A 12890-nucleotide genomic window follows, 5' to 3' on the forward strand; every position below is an offset into this window, starting at 1 on the left:
CTGTTTCGAGCAATGGGTGAAATCATTTAGCAAAGCAAGAATGGAAATTCCAGTAATGTCAAGCAGCTCATGGTTATTTGACCAAATCATAAGCGAACCCATATTCTCACGCACTCACAGATACATTTGTAGCTGAAAAGAGTCTGAGAAGATAAACTGAGTTTACCATTGATTTTTGCCTGGATTGATGGGCTATCAATATCTGCTGCGAAATTGACATTGTTGCCGGGCACATCCCAGCAGCTGTGCGAGTCCGAGAGGAATCATGGAACCCTTTTCATGTGACTTTGCATCTGTTGTTATGCAGGAGCACAATTGGAAATATAAGAAAATGAGGCGGCGCCGCCGGCTGGTAGTGTGGCCGAGCGGTCTAAGGCGCTGGATCCAGGTTCCAGTCTCGAAAGGGGCGCGGGTTCGAAACCCACCACTGCCATTTCTGCTGATCAACTCCAATGCTGCAGCTTGTTAAAATGCTGTTTCGGTGTCCACTGTATATTGATGTTGAAAGCAAAAGTAAAATGGGTTTGCTTCGCAGGGAATTAACTGTGGTGTGGGATACTGCCAAATATTCCAAAATGTCTCTACTGTCATGATCGTGTTCGACTCCCGCGCGGAAAATCGCAATCAGTTGTGCCGTCCCAAGCAAGTTGAGCCTTTACTGGAACCGAATGGAGACTGTTATTTCATCGCTGTTGTGCAACGAAGTCCTACGGTGACTCTACTCGTTGTTATTTGGGTTTCTAGCTAATGGGAAAATCGTTCCAATGAATTTCGATGTCCTACCTTATTGAATTTCTCACATTTCCTTCATTTCCGTCCTGGAAACATCAGAAGGGAAAGGTAATCTAATCGAGACTGTGATTGGTGAAATTCACTTTTTACGGCCAATTCTTATTATGTTCTTTCTTTCTCTCTTTTCAGCATTGTCTGGAAAGTGGTGGTGCAGTAAGGCTGCAGCATGTTTGAAAGAGTCGTTTGGAAATCCCCCGTTGTTAGTTGTGAGATTACTTTATGACTCATGCCCTCGGACTGTATCACATTTAGCATTCATGCATCTCTGTGTCTGAAAATGCGTGAGGTATGCCAGTTTTGTTTGTGTTCCGTGTTAAATGCTTTCTGTTTTGCGATTCGCTCAATACATTTCGATTTAACAGGGTTTCTGAGATAACTTCCAGCAGCCAAAATCCTCAGCTGAGGATCTGGGAAAATTTCACAGAGTATGGTCAGTCGGAGCTAAAGTAAGGAAGTCGTTCGTTTCTACAGTGTTTCACAATACTACCTTTCCCGTGAGCAGTCGAACAGACTAAATGATTGTGCCACAGACTGCGATGGCAAACTCCGCTGAAAAGTAATCATTTAAATCATTGGAAGCAACATGACGTTATTGGGGTACACCGTGGAAAAAAATACTTCGGTGGACCCCTCGTCCATGCTCACCACATAGCCAAAATTAAACAAGTCCCGTTCCCCAGCATTTGGCCCCAATCCCTCTAAACGCATCCTACCCAGAAACTCACCCGATTACCTTTGCAATTTTCTGAGTGTAATAGCCTCCTCCACTTCCTCTGGTAGATCATTCCAAACACGCACAACCTTCTTTGTGGGAAATGTGCCTCAGGTCCTTTGTCACTTTCAGCCCACTCACCTTAAAGCTGTGCTGTCGAGTTTTCAACTCACACCAACTTGGGTAAAACACGTAAGTACTCAGTTTAACACCCTTCCATAAGGTCATGTCGCAGCTGTTACGCTGCAGGGAAAGTTTATTCCATCAGCCTATTCCATCTCGCCCGACGGTACAAACATCGACGACATCTTTGTCTATATCTTGTCATCAATTTAAAGTGTCTTTTTTACGTTTTCAAGATGTCGATTACGCTGGACAATAACGAGCTATCGGAAACAGAAAGGTGAAACATAGAACGGATTCAACTTTCAGTGCTGGACGCCACAGGGCCGCAGCACGGGTGGCTGTGGCTTGTTTCTGTAGTGTAGTGGTCATCACGTTCGCCTAACACGCGAAAGGTTCCCAGTTCGAAACTGGGCAGAAACTGTTTTGTTCTTCAACTGCAGCCTTTTTCATGGACAAGAGCTGAGCTTTCTTGCATCTTTCCCATCTGCAAACCTGCCTTCGAATTTGCTTCAACAAATCTGTTCTCGTCGTGAAATGTAATGCAATTCCATTTAATTACAGTGCAAAGCGTTGTTAAGTTTTTCTCCAACCTGGTTCTGATCATATGCCATTCTGTTGGAGAGTGTAGTAACCGCCTTCTGATCCTTCCACGAAAAGCAGTAACGCATTTGCCTTCCTTGCGCAGGCGGCTCGCTTCAAAGACAGGAAAGAAGCAGATGCTCTGGTGTCACAGCGCACCACGAATTCCTGAACTTGTCTGTCTGTCAAATGTACCCCAAGGTCGTCTCAGAAAGACCTCATTTGGAAGCTGTCAATCGTTATTCAACGTGCGGGAATTGGCACCAGATATCCTGAATCATGTTTTGGAGCAATTCGCACGTTAGTGGCTCATTCAATCAGCAACAGCAATGAAAGAAATTGCACTCTCAGAGGAACCTTTCGACTTGCGCATTCATAGCGTCGCTATTATGAAGGTCCGCACCGAGATCTAAGTCATGTTGGAACTGAAACGGAGAAATCGACAGAGAGGCTACAGAATGACATCGCATCCATTTGGTTTTCTTTAAATCACTGACGAGCAGGAAAATGTAAACGGGGAGGGCGAGTGGGGAAGTGAGGCAGTTGCAGCTCTGGTGAAATTCCTTCTTTGTGATTCACTCAGCAACCAGAGACGTGAAGGTGACTCAGGGGTGAAAGCTCTTCACATCGAGAACAAAAAGCACTCAAGGGCAGTTAGCACCTCTTCTGGAGTGGGGGTGGGGTGAGGTAATTACCTTTTGACTTCTGTTACTATGTTCAGAAACTGGCTTTTAGATTGAGGTGAACAGAAACTGCATTTCTAAAAAGCACCACGGAATTTAGCAAAATTTATTGAGTCGCTTCTCCTCGATTCCCACACAGGTTTCCAATTCAGTTGGTATCCATGTGGCTCATGTCCAGGAGTGAACGTCTCAGTAGCAAATTGCACGGTTAAGGTAAAAGGCAAGGAAAGTGGCATCTCGAACTGGCTCCGAGGTCAGAGCATTCTCTCAATGTGATCTGTCGTTCTCGGATTGTAATGCTACCTCCGGTTTTAGGGTGGAGAACATTCTTTGGGACTCCTATTCTGAAAAAAAAAACACAGACACAGTGACTGAAACTATGCTGCACGGTATGATGCGGAACACGGCCTGCTCAGGTTTGTGCATTTTCCCTGTAGTCCGGTGTGTTTCGTGTTCCGTGTAAACGTGAAAGTCGTCCTGTTTCGAGCAATGGGTGAAATCATTTAGCAAAGCAAGAATGGAAATTCCAGTAATGTCAAGCAGCTCATGGTTATTTGACCAAATCATAAGCGAACCCATATTCTCACGCACTCACACATACATTTGTAGCTGAAAAGAGTCTGAGAAGATAAACTGAGCTTACCATTGATTTTTGCCTGGATTGATGGGCTATCAATATCTGCTGCGAAATTGACATTGTTGCCGGGCACATCCCAGCAGCTGTGCGAGTCCGAGAGGAATCATGGAACCCTTTTCATGTGACTTTGCATCTGTTGTTATGCAGGAGCACAATTGGAAATATAAGAAAATGAGGCGGCGCCGCCGGCTGGTAGTGTGGCCGAGCGGTCTAAGGCGCTGGATCCAGGTTCCAGTCTCGAAAGGGGCGCGGGTTCGAAACCCACCACTGCCATTTCTGCTGATCAACTCCAATGCTGCAGCTTGTTAAAATGCTGTTTCGGTGTCCAATGTATATTGATGTTGAAAGCAAAAGTAAAATGGGTTTGCTTCGCAGGGAATTAACTGTGGTGTGGGATACTGCCAAATATTCCAAAATGTCTCTACTGTCATGATCGTGTTCGCCTCCCGCGCGGAAAATCGCAAACAGTTGTGCCGTCCCAGGCAAGTTGAGCCTTTACTGGAACCGAATGGAGACTGTTATTTCATCGCTGTTGTGCAACGAAGTCCTACGGTGACTCTACTCGTTGTTATTTGGGTTTCTAGCTAATGGGAAAATCGTTCCAATGAATTTCGATGTCCTACCTTATTGAATTTCTCACATTTCCTTCATTTCCGTCCTGGAAACATCAGAAGGGAAAGGTAATCTAATCGAGACTGTGATTGGTGAAATTCACTTTTTACGGCCAATTCTTATTATGTTCTTTCTTTCTCTCTTTTCAGCATTGTCTGGAAAGTGGTGGTGCAGTAAGGCTGCAGCATGTTTGAAAGAGTCGTTTGGAAATGCCCCGTTGTTAGTTGTGAGATTACTTTATGACTCATGCCCTCGGACTGTATCACATTTAGCATTCATGCATCTCTGTGTCTGAAAATGCGTGAGGTATGCCAGTTTTGTTTGTGTTCCGTGTTAAATGCTTTCTGTTTTGCGATTCGCTCAATACATTTCGATTTAACAGGGTTTCTGAGATAACTTCCAGCAGCCAAAATCCTCAGCTGAGGATCTGGGAAAATATGACAGAGTATGGTCAGTCGGAGCTAAAGTAAGGAAGTCGTTCGTTTCTACAGTGTTTCACAATACTACCTTTCCCGTGAGCAGTCGAACAGACTAAATGATTGTGCCACAGACTGCGATGGCAAACTCCGCTGAAAAGTAATCATTTAAATCATTGGAAGCAACATGACGTTATTGGGGTACACCGTGGAAAAAAATACTTCGGTGGAACCCTCGTCCATGCTCACCACATAGCCAAAATTAAACAAGTCCCGTTCCCCAGCATTTGGCCCCAATCCTACCCAGAAACTCACCCGATTACCTTTGCAATTTTCTGAGTGTAATGGCCTCCTCCACTTCCTCTGGTAGATCATTCCAAACACGCACAACCTTCTTTGTGGGAAATGTGCCTCAGGTCCTTTGTCACTTTCAGCCCACTCACCTTAAAGCTGTGCTGTCGAGTTTTCAACTCACACCAACTTGGGTAAAACACGTAAGTACTCAGTTTACCACCCTTCCATAAGGTCATGACGCAGCTTTTACGCTGCAGGGAAAGTTTATTCCATCAGCCTATTCCATCTCGCCCGACGGTACAAACATCGACGACATCTTTGTCTATATCTTGTCATCAATTTAAAGTGTCTTTTTTACGTTTTCAAGATGTCGATTACGCTGGACAATAACGAGCTATCGGAAACAGAAAGGTGAAACATAGAACGGATTCAACTTTCAGTGCTGGACGCCACAGGGCCGCAGCACGGGTGGCTGTGGCTTGTTTCTGTCGTGTAGTGGTCATCACGTTCGCCTAACACGCGAAAGGTCCCCAGTTCGAAACTGGGCAGAAACTGTTTTGTTCTTCAACTGCAGCCTTTTACATGGACAAGAGCTGAGCTTTCTTGCATCTTTCCCATCTGCAAACCTGCCTTCGAATTTGCTTCAACAAATCTGTTCTCGTCGTGAAATGTAATGCAATTCCATTTAATTACAGTGCAAAGCGTTGTTAAGTTTTTCTCCAACCTGGTTCTGATCATATGCCATTCTGTTGGAGAGTGCAGTTACCGCCTTCTGATCCTTCCACGAAAAGCAGTAACGCATTTGCCTTCCTTGCGCAGGCGGCTCGCTTCAAAGACAGGAAAGAAGCAGATGCTCTGGTGTCACAGCGCACCACGAATTCCTGAACTTGTCTGTCTGTCAAATGTACCCCAAGGTCGTCTCAGAAAGACCTCATTTGGAAGCTGTCAATCGTTATTCAACGTGCGGGAATTGGCACCAGATATCCTGAATCATGTTTTGGAGCAATTCGCACGTTAGTGGCTCATTCAATCAGCAACAGCAATGAAAGAAATTGCACTCTCAGAGGAACCTTTCGACTTGCGCATTCATAGCGTCGCTATTATGAAGGTCCGCACCGAGATCTAAGTCATGTTGGAACTGAAACGGAAAAATCGACAGAGAGGCTACAGAATGACATCGCATCCACTTGGTTTTCTTTAAATCACTGACGAGCAGGAAAATGTAAACGGGGAGGGAGAGTGGGGAAGTGAGGCAGTTGCAGCTCTGGTGAAATTCCTTCTTTGTGATTCACTCAGCAACCAGAGACGTGAAGGTGACTCAGGGGTGAAAGCTCTTCACATCGAGAACAAAAAGCACTCAAGGGCAGTTAGCACCTCTTCTGGAGTGGGGGTGGGGTGAGGTAATTACCTTTTGACTTCTGTTACTATGTTCAGAAACTGGCTTTTAGATTGAGGTGAACAGAAACTGCATTTCTAAAAAGCACCACGGAATTTAGCAAAATTTATTGAGTCGCTTCTCCTCGATTCCCACACAGGTTTCCAATTCAGTTGGTATCCATGTGGCTCATGTCCAGGAGTGAACGTCTCAGTAGCAAATTGCACGGTTAAGGTAAAAGGCAAGGAAAGTGGCATCTCGAACTGGCTCCGAGGTCAGAGCATTCTCTCAATGTGATCTGTCGTTCTCGGATTGTAATGCTACCTCCGGTTTTTAGGGTGGAGAACATTCTTTGGTACTCCTATTCTGAAAAAAAAACACAGACACAGTGACTGAAACTATGCTGCACGGTATGATGCGGAACACGGCCTGCTCAGGTTTGTGCATTTTCCCTGTAGTCCGGTGTGTTTCGTGTTCCGTGTAAACGTGAAAGTCGTCCTGTTTCGAGCAATGGGTGAAATCATTTAGCAAAGCAAGAATGGAAATTCCAGTAATGTCAAGCAGCTCATGGTTATTTGACCAAATCATAAGCGAACCCATATTCTCACGCACTCACAGATACATTTGTAGCTGAAAAGAGTCTGAGAAGATAGACTGAGCTTACCATTGATTTTTGCCTGGATTGATGGGCTATCAATATCTGCTGCGAAATTGACATTGTTGCCGGGCACATCCCAGCAGCTGTGCGAGTCCGAGAGGAATCATGGAACCCTTTTCATGTGACTTTGCATCTGTTGTTATGCAGGAGCACAATTGGAAATATAAGAAAATGAGGCGGCGCCGCCGGCTGGTAGTGTGGCCGAGCGGTCTAAGGCGCTGGATCCAGGTTCCAGTCTCGAAAGGGGCGCGGGTTCGAAACCCACCACTGCCATTTCTGCTAATCAACTCCAATGCTGCAGCTTGTTAAAATGCTGTTTCGGTGTCCACTGTATATTGATGTTGAAAACAAAAGTAAAATGGGTTTGCTTCGCAGGGAATTAACTGTGGTGTGGGATACTGCCAAATATTCCAAAATTTCTCTACTGTCATGATCGTGTTCGCCTCCCGCGCGGAAAATCGCAAACAGTTGTGCCGTCCCAGGCAAGTTGAGCCCTTACTGGAACCGAATGGAGACTGTTATTTCATCGCTGTTGTGAAACGAAGTCCTACGGTGACTCTACTCGTTGTTATTTGGGTTTCTAGCTAATGGGAAAATCGTTCCAATGAATTTCGATGTCCTACCTTATTGAATTTCTCACATTTCCTTCATTTCCGTCCTGGAAACATCAGAAGGGAAAGGTAATCTAATCGAGACTGTGATTGGTGAAATTCACTTTTTACGGCCAATTCTTATTATGTTCTTTCTTTCTCTCTTTTCAGCATTGTCTGGAAAGTGGTGGTGCACTAAGGCTGCAGCATGTTTGAAAGAGTCGTTTGGAAATGCCCCGTTGTTAGTTGTGAGATTACTTTATGACTCATGCCCTCGGACTGTATCACATTTAGCATTCATGCATCTCTGTGTCTGAAAATGCGTGAGGTATGCCAGTTTTGTTTGTTTTCCGTGTTAAATGCTTTCTTTTTTGCGATTCGCTCAATACATTTCGATTTAACAGGGTTTCTGAGATAACTTCCAGCAGCCAAAATCCTCAGCTGAGGATCTGGGAAAATATGACAGAGTATGGTCAGTCGGAGCTAAAGTAAGGAAGTCGTTCGTTTCTACAGTGTTTCACAATACTACCTTTCCCGTGAGCAGTCGAACAGACTAAATGATTGTGCCACAGACTGCGGTGGCAAACTCCACTGAAAAGTAATCAATTAAAGCCGGTGGAAGCAACATGACGTTATTGGGGTACACCGTGGAAAAAAATACTTCGGTGGACCCCTCGTCCATGCTCACCACATAGCCAAAATTAAACAAGTCCCGTTCCCCAGCATTTGGCCCCAATCCCTCTAAACGCATCCTATCCAGAAACTCACCCGATTACCTTTGCAATTTTCTGAGTGTAATAGCCTCCTCCACTTCCTCTGGTAGATCATTCCAAACACGCACAACCTTCTTTGTGGGAAATGTGCCTCAGGTCCTTTGTCACTTTCAGCCCACTCACCTTAAAGCTGTGCTGTCGAGTTTTCAACTCACACCAACTTGGGTAAAACACGTAATACTCAGTTTACCACCCTTCCATAAGGTCATGTCGCAGCTGTTACGCTGCAGGGAAAGTTTATTCCATCAGCCTATTCCATCTCGCCCGACGGTACAAACATCGACGACATCTTTGTCTATATCTTGTCATCAATTTAAAGTGTTTTTTTTCCGTTTTCAAGATGTCGATTACGCTGGACAATAACGAGCTATCGGAAACAGAAAGGTGAAACATAGAACGGATTCAACTTTCAGTGCTGGACGCCACAGGGCCGCAGCGCGGGTGGCTGTGGCTTGTTTCTGTAGTGTAGTGGTCATCACGTTCGCCTAACACGCGAAAGGTCCCCAGTTCGAAACTGGGCAGAAACTGTTTTGTTCTTCAACTGCAGCCTTTTACATGGACAAGAGCTGAGCTTTCTTGCATCTTTCCCATCTGCAAACCTGCCTTCGAATTTGCTTCAACAAATCTGTTCTCGTCGTGAAATGTAATGCAATTCCATTTAATTACAGTGCAAAGCGTTGTTAAGTTTTTCTCCAACCTGGTTCTGATCATATGCCATTCTGTTGGAGAGTGTAGTAACCGCCTTCTGATCCTTCCACGAAAAGCAGTAACGCATTTGCCTTCCTTGCGCAGGCGGCTCGCTTCAAAGACAGGAAAGAAGCAGATGCTCTGGTGTCACAGCGCACCACGAATTCCTGAACTTGTCTGTCTGTCAAATGTACCCCAAGGTCGTCTCAGAAAGACCTCATTTGGAAGCTGTCAATCGTTATTCAACGTGCGGGAATTGGCACCAGATATCCTGAATCATGTTTTGGAGCAATTCGCACGTTAGTGGCTCATTCAATCAGCAACAGCAATGAAAGAAATTGCACTCTCAGAGGAACCTTTCGACTTGCGCATTCATAGCGTCGCTATTATGAAGGTCCGCACCGAGATCTAAGTCATGTTGGAACTGAAACGGAGAAATCGACAGAGAGGCTACAGAATGACATCGCATCCATTTGGTTTTCTTTAAATCACTGACGAGCAGGAAAATGTAAACGGGGAGGGCGAGTGGGGAAGTGAGGCAGTTGCAGCTCTGGTGAAATTCCTTCTTTGTGATTCACTCAGCAACCAGAGACGTGAAGGTGACTCAGGGGTGAAAGCTCTTCACATCGAGAACAAAAAGCACTCAAGGGCAGTTAGCACCTCTTCTGGAGTGGGGGTGGGGTATGGTAATTACCTTTTGACTTCTGTTACTATGTTCAGAAACTGGCTTTTAGATTGAGGTGAACAGAAACTGCATTTCTAAAAAGCACCACGGAATTTAGCAAAATTTTTTGAGTCGCTTCTCCTCGATTCCCACACAGGTTTCCAATTCAGTTGGTATCCATGTGGCTCATGTCCAGGAGTGAACGTCTCAGTAGCAAATTGCACGGTTAAGGTAAAAGGCAAGGAAAGTGGCATCTCGAACTGGCTCCGAGGTCAGAGCATTCTCTCAATGTGATCTGTCGTTCTCGGATTGTAATGCTACCTCCGGTTTTAGGGTGGAGAACATTCTTTGGGACTCCTATTCTGAAAAAAAAAACACAGACACAGTGACTGAAACTATGCTGCACGGTATGATGCGGAACACGGACTGCTCAGGTTTGTGCATTTTCCCTGTAGTCCGGTGTGTTTCGTGTTCCGTGTAAACGTGAAAGTCGTCCTGTTTCGAGCAATGGGTGAAATCATTTAGCAAAGCAAGAATGGAAATTCCAGTAATGTCAAGCAGCTCATGGTTATTTGACCAAATCATAAGCGAACCCATATTCTCACGCACTCACAGATACATTTGTAGCTGAAAAGAGTCTGAGAAGATAAACTGAGTTTACCATTGATTTTTGCCTGGATTGATGGGCTATCAATATCTGCTGCGAAATTGACATTGTTGCCGGGCACATCCCAGCAGCTGTGCGAGTCCGAGAGGAATCATGGAACCCTTTTCATGTGACTTTGCATCTGTTGTTATGCAGGAGCACAATTGGAAATATAAGAAAACGAGGCGGCGCCGCCGGCTGGTAGTGTGGCCGAGCGGTCTAAGGCGCTGGATCCAGGTTCCAGTCTCGAAAGGGGCGCGGGTTCGAAACCCACCACTGCCATTTCTGCTGATCAACTCCAATGCTGCAGCTTGTTAAAATGCTGTTTCGGTGTCCACTGTATATTGATGTTGAAAGCAAAAGTAAAATGGGTTTGCTTCGCAGGGAATTAACTGTGGTGTGGGATACTGCCAAATATTCCAAAATGTCTCTACTGTCATGATCGTGTTCGACTCCCGCGCGGAAAATCGCAATCAGTTGTGCCGTCCCAAGCAAGTTGAGCCTTTACTGGAACCGAATGGAGACTGTTATTTCATCGCTGTTGTGAAACGAAGTCCTACGGTGACTCTACTCGTTGTTATTTGGGTTTCTAGCTAATGGGAAAATCGTTCCAATGAATTTCGATGTCCTACCTTATTGAATTTCTCACATTTCCTTCATTTCCGTCCTGGAAACATCAGAAGGGAAAGGTAATCTAATCGAGACTGTGATTGGTGAAATTCACTTTTTACGGCCAATTCTTATTATGTTCTTTCTTTCTCTCTTTTCAGCATTGTCTGGAAAGTGGTGGTGCAGTAAGGCTGCAGCATGTTTGAAAGAGTCGTTTGGAAATCCCCCGTTGTTAGTTGTGAGATTACTTTATGACTCATGCCCTCGGACTGTATCACATTTAGCATTCATGCATCTCTGTGTCTGAAAATGCGTGAGGTATGCCAGTTTTGTTTGTGTTCCGTGTTAAATGCTTTCTGTTTTGCGATTCGCTCAATACATTTCGATTTAACAGGGTTTCTGAGATAACTTCCAGCAGCCAAAATCCTCAGCTGAGGATCTGGGAAAATTTCACAGAGTATGGTCAGTCGGAGCTAAAGTAAGGAAGTCGTTCGTTTCTACAGTGTTTCACAATACTACCTTTCCCGTGAGCAGTCGAACAGACTAAATGATTGTGCCACAGACTGCGATGGCAAACTCCGCTGAAAAGTAATCATTTAAATCATTGGAAGCAACATGACGTTATTGGGGTACACCGTGGAAAAAAATACTTCGGTGGACCCCTCGTCCATGCTCACCACATAGCCAAAATTAAACAAGTCCCGTTCCCCAGCATTTGGCCCCAATCCCTCTAAACGCATCCTACCCAGAAACTCACCCGATTACCTTTGCAATTTTCTGAGTGTAATAGCCTCCTCCACTTCCTCTGGTAGATCATTCCAAACACGCACAACCTTCTTTGTGGGAAATGTGCCTCAGGTCCTTTGTCACTTTCAGCCCACTCACCTTAAAGCTGTGCTGTCGAGTTTTCAACTCACACCAACTTGGGTAAAACACGTAAGTACTCAGTTTAACACCCTTCCATAAGGTCATGTCGCAGCTGTTACGCTGCAGGGAAAGTTTATTCCATCAGCCTATTCCATCTCGCCCGACGGTACAAACATCGACGACATCTTTGTCTATATCTTGTCATCAATTTAAAGTGTCTTTTTTACGTTTTCAAGATGTCGATTACGCTGGACAATAACGAGCTATCGGAAACAGAAAGGTGAAACATAGAACGGATTCAACTTTCAGTGCTGGACGCCACAGGGCCGCAGCACGGGTGGCTGTGGCTTGTTTCTGTAGTGTAGTGGTCATCACGTTCGCCTAACACGCGAAAGGTTCCCAGTTCGAAACTGGGCAGAAACTGTTTTGTTCTTCAACTGCAGCCTTTTTCATGGACAAGAGCTGAGCTTTCTTGCATCTTTCCCATCTGCAAACCTGCCTTCGAATTTGCTTCAACAAATCTGTTCTCGTCGTGAAATGTAATGCAATTCCATTTAATTACAGTGCAAAGCGTTGTTAAGTTTTTCTCCAACCTGGTTCTGATCATATGCCATTCTGTTGGAGAGTGTAGTAACCGCCTTCTGATCCTTCCACGAAAAGCAGTAACGCATTTGCCTTCCTTGCGCAGGCGGCTCGCTTCAAAGACAGGAAAGAAGCAGATGCTCTGGTGTCACAGCGCACCACGAATTCCTGAACTTGTCTGTCTGTCAAATGTACCCCAAGGTCGTCTCAGAAAGACCTCATTTGGAAGCTGTCAATCGTTATTCAACGTGCGGGAATTGGCACCAGATATCCTGAATCATGTTTTGGAGCAATTCGCACGTTAGTGGCTCATTCAATCAGCAACAGCAATGAAAGAAATTGCACTCTCAGAGGAACCTTTCGACTTGCGCATTCATAGCGTCGCTATTATGAAGGTCCGCACCGAGATCTAAGTCATGTTGGAACTGAAACGGAGAAATCGACAGAGAGGCTACAGAATGACATCGCATCCATTTGGTTTTCTTTAAATCACTGACGAGCAGGAAAATGTAAACGGGGAGGGCGAGTGGGGAAGTGAGGCAGTTGCAGCTCTGGTGAAATTCCTTCTTTGTGATTCACTCAGCAACC

General features: G+C 45.1%; 3 non-coding genes across 3 annotated transcripts; all 3 read left to right on the forward strand.

Moving 5' to 3' along the window:
• Positions 1-1977: 1977 nt before the first annotated feature.
• trnav-aac (transfer RNA valine (anticodon AAC)) lies at positions 1978-2050 on the forward strand. The gene has a single exon. It is a non-coding gene; the product is annotated as a tRNA-Val (tRNA).
• A 6651-nt stretch (positions 2051-8701) lies between these two features.
• Positions 8702-8774, forward strand: trnav-aac (transfer RNA valine (anticodon AAC)). The gene has a single exon. It is a non-coding gene; the product is annotated as a tRNA-Val (tRNA).
• Positions 8775-12070: 3296 nt separating this feature from the next.
• trnav-aac (transfer RNA valine (anticodon AAC)) lies at positions 12071-12143 on the forward strand. The gene has a single exon. It is a non-coding gene; the product is annotated as a tRNA-Val (tRNA).
• Positions 12144-12890: the final 747 nt, after the last annotated feature.

The sequence above is a fragment of the Chiloscyllium plagiosum genome, unplaced genomic scaffold, assembly GCF_037043375.1.
Source record: "Chiloscyllium plagiosum isolate Xiang-an unplaced genomic scaffold, Cpla_swu_hap1 HiC_scaffold_51, whole genome shotgun sequence".
In the NCBI taxonomy this organism is placed as follows: Eukaryota; Metazoa; Chordata; class Chondrichthyes; order Orectolobiformes; family Hemiscylliidae; genus Chiloscyllium; species Chiloscyllium plagiosum.